Source organism: Siniperca chuatsi, linkage group LG15 (genome assembly GCF_020085105.1).
Source record: "Siniperca chuatsi isolate FFG_IHB_CAS linkage group LG15, ASM2008510v1, whole genome shotgun sequence".
NCBI lineage: Eukaryota > Metazoa > Chordata > Actinopteri > Centrarchiformes > Sinipercidae > Siniperca > Siniperca chuatsi.
The window spans coordinates 22517217-22521553 of NC_058056.1; positions in this window are offsets into that span (position 1 = coordinate 22517217).

The following is a 4337-nucleotide window of genomic DNA, read 5'->3' on the forward strand; positions in this document are numbered from 1 at the left end:
GCACTATTTCCTCCTGTTTGAGTAACGTTTGCTCAAAACTATGATGCCCAGTTGTTTTAGGAAATTATTAAGCCCTTTAAAAAAATTATACTATGCATTTGTGACCAGAGTGCCAGGTAGGGAAGTCAAACAAATTCAGAGATGGACTAACAAATTGTCGATTTTGGTCTTTTTATGAGATCTGTTGACAATAATAAAAATATAGAATATTGCCTGCCTGCCTCATCCTATAAAATAAGCATACCTATGCAAATGCTATTGCAAATTGTGGACCAATCATGCAACAGCAATTTGTGTCGCTGTCAAGTGATCCAACGGCAAGTGTCTCTGGTTCACAGGCAGTGAAGGACTCTTTATGCATGAGCGCCTCATCGGTTAATTACATTATCTGACCTCAGATCTGCGGACTATCTGCTAAATCATCACTGTAAAGACACAAGTGACAGAGGAGGACACAAAAAGTGTCTTCTGACGCATAGGGGACCAACAAGTTATGGATTTCCTATAGACTCATATGAACCCTTCTATTATTCTATTATTATTATAGCCTTCCCCTAAAAATACATGTTGACAAACACCAGAGCCCCGCAATTAAAAGGCCTCTCTACCTCTGAGACACTGACTGCTGCTGACGAAGTTCAGTAATTGTTCCCCTGTCATATAAACCTTGTAATTACCTCATGGAGGCATCTTCTCTCTGCAAGGCTGTCAGGACAGTACAGAAATAGTCCTCCTCCTCCTACTCCTCCTTCTCCCCAGCAGCTGCAGCTCTCCAGAGAAATACCGGTCATGATCCTGCGCAGAGGCACTGCGCCTGGAGCCCTTTTCCTGACACTTTGTTTCAAATATAAACAGGAAGTAGGAACTGTATGGCAGAAATTGTGCCAGAAAGCATGTTGGAAAGGGTTAGGGAAGTGATCCCAGCCACCTTGATGTGGCTGGGATCAGAAGATTGGCTGTTCTACATGGTGGATGAGTGGGTAATAGAGGTTTATTGTTTTATTCTTTCATTCTTTGAACATCAGTTATCATCTAGAGAGACAAGGATTGTCTGAAAAAGCAAACCCAAAGAGAAAAATGGTCTCTGCACCTGCCTGATTGATATTTGGGGCAGCAGCAGGTTACAGAGGAAGTTTTATGCCTAGAAGGTTGCCAGTTTGGAGGTACTGAGCATTTGAAAGATCCCTGGCAGCGAAGGGGAATTCAATTTCACAGTGATTAAAATATATCTAAATGGTTACAGATGTCTATTCTAATATAAATATGGAGGTTTAACAAGTGACAATATACTAAAAGTCTTTTACTTTAAATTAGTGTACCTTATACTTTCACCTTTAATGGGAAATGTCATGTACATATACAGTAGCCTACACTTGGCTGGCTCACATATTTTTTATATTTACAGCTCTTTTACACATCACATCTACAACATACTGTCAGATCCATCTGCACCTGCAAAAGCAGAAGCCTCATGCTAACCAAAGGTGTGTTCAGCCAGGTGGGTTCTGACCCTCTTCTAACCAAATTTTTGGCTTGCGTTATTCACTCAAATTTGACTGCTGGACTGTGCTCTCTGTGTTTATTCGCCCCAAACAGTCAATGTACCAACTGTACAGACATTAGCTGTAATTCGAGTTCCCGGTCCATTTTTCACAATTGAGAATGGCTTCTAGATCCGGAGCCGAAATGTCTTGATTCTGAAAACAGTGTCCAGATGACTATGACTGAAACCTTTTCTACGATAGAACACTCCTGGACGAATGAGGGACTACACCGTCTAGCTAGCAAAGTACACATTAGCCAGGTTTCCATCCAAATTTTAAACAAATCTGCAAAAGAAAACTTGCTCAAATAACTTCAATGACTCTTTATTGAATGACATTGTGTACAATCCTGAGAACAAAATGCACAGTACAAAAAGAGAAAATAGCTGCAAGAGCTAATGTGACTGACTAGCGCTAGCATGTTCCTGGCTGCTAGCGTGTTAGCCGTTAGCTCGCCAACTAGCCCTGTAGTTAGTCACCACGTCACCAAGCTTCTTGAACCACATATTTCACAAAGCGCGGTTTGATTTTACTGTGCCACTTTCTGGTCCTTAACAAAAGACACTGCTGAGTTGCATTATGGGAAGTGTAGGACTCAGGGCTTTTGGAGCTTGACCAATACGTCTGTTCCAGGGACTTCAAGTCAGGATATCTCAGTCTCTGCTTCATGGATTTTGACCATTCTTTGACCACAACTTTATGATACCTTATACCTTATGATATAATAATAACCAACAGTCCACAACTGTAGACAGTCTTGTTCTATAATAACATTATGTTTTTGGTGTATTTTCCTTGTTAAAGGTTTAAAAAGTTGATGAAGTTGTCAGACTTCAGGGTTGTGTTGAGCCAATACATGTCTCCAGCGGACATGCTGTTCAACAGTTGCCCTCAGACACAGAGGTAAATCTAATGCTAATGGCTAAAGGCCAAAACAACCTGTCACTACTGGTTAGAGGAAATGCTTTGATGCCACATCTGACTGTGCAACCATAATACCACGCATGCTGATTACACAAAGCACTGGGGGGCATCGCCATTCCCCTGGTTATGTAACCGTATAAAGTGAGAACATGGACCGCTGCTGAAAGGTATGCTTCACCAGTCAGTAAAGAACGGTCCCACTGGTGCTCATAAATAGCAAATATTCATACTCTGACATTTTGTTTCTGCAGCAGTGAAGTAAACTAAGTTTGTTTTGATTACCATATAACGGCTGTAGACTTGTTTACATAGCTATATAAACTCAACCTGAAAGGGAAAACATATTAACTCTGACCTACAGCAGAGACTTAACCTTCACAGAAACATGCCAGGCTTGTTGCTCAAGGCCCTGCCCCAGCTGTTATCCGGCTGTTTGCAGTGAGCTGCTGTTCTTCAAGAGCCTCAGATATGATCCTTTTATGGGTCAGACATGCAGCTTCTGTCACAGTGCTCAACTCTAAACTGACACAGTGTCAAACTGTAAATCAGCTCTTAAGACACTCAGAGACCTGAGAGGACCTCGTAAGCGCTGCAAGTACAATTTTAAGGTACTTGTACTTTACTTGAGTATATCCATTTTATGTTACTTTATACTTCCACTCCACTACATCTCAGAGGGATATATTGTACTTTTTACTCCACTGCATTTATTTGACAACTGTAGTTACTAGTTACTCTGCAGAGTAAGATTTTACTTATAAAATATATGATCAGCCTCTAAATTATGATGGTTTGTTACTGACTAAACTGTCCAACAGTATATAAAGTAAGTTAAAATTAGCTCCACCTCGACTAACTACAACAGTAAAATGCTGCTTACATGTCAATGCATCTGTAATAATAATCATCCAATAATGTAATATATATTATAATATAACAGTCTGAACTGGGCCAACCTGTATCATGAGTACTTTTACTTTTGATATTTAAAGTATATTTTGCTTTTAAACTGTGGTACTGATACTATTACACAAGAAAAGGATCTGAATACCTCTTCTACCAATGTACTAAAGTACGCGTAATTCTATTTTTTGCTACTTTATACTGCTACTCCACTACATTTCAGAGGAAGTGTTGAACTTTTTACCCTGTAAATTTTTACAGCTAAAGTTAATGGCAACTTTTCAGATTCAGATTTAACATAAAAAATGTTTCATTGTGTACCAGAACTTTGTTTTTTCTTCTTTCCTACCCCACTGATCATCTCACAACCCCCCTCTCATTTATCACGTGACCTTGGTCAGGAACAACTTGACTAAACTAGCAAACTGTATATGAAGCAGTTAAACTAGCTCCACCTCACCTAGCTACAACAGTAAAATGCTGCTTGTTGCATCAGTATTAAGAATCTATTAATGTCATATGATAATTTATCAGTCACAGGATCAATTTTTCTGAACTTTTACTTTTGATATTTTAAGTACATACTGCTGCGAATAGTTCTATTGTATATTCTACTTTTAATGGAGTACTTGTCCAATGTTGTATTGGTACTTTTACTTAAGTAAAGGATCTGAAATGAATTCACAGCAGTGAGCTCCAGTGATGGAAGGATGTATAAAAGGATTAAATTGCAGCATAAAGTTATTACTTGTCACATTTTTGGCTCAGAAAAAGGGCCAACACATGTCCCCACCCTTTCCTTTTCCTTTTGTCCATCTCCTGTGAAGAAATGTAAGATATACAAAACGTTTTTTCCTCTCACATGGATGTGTGAGAAAGGAATACAGATGTCTAAATACACACCCACTCCCAAAGTCACAGCCGGATTTTGCTCAATCTTCTGACCTATGATAATGTTTAAACTGG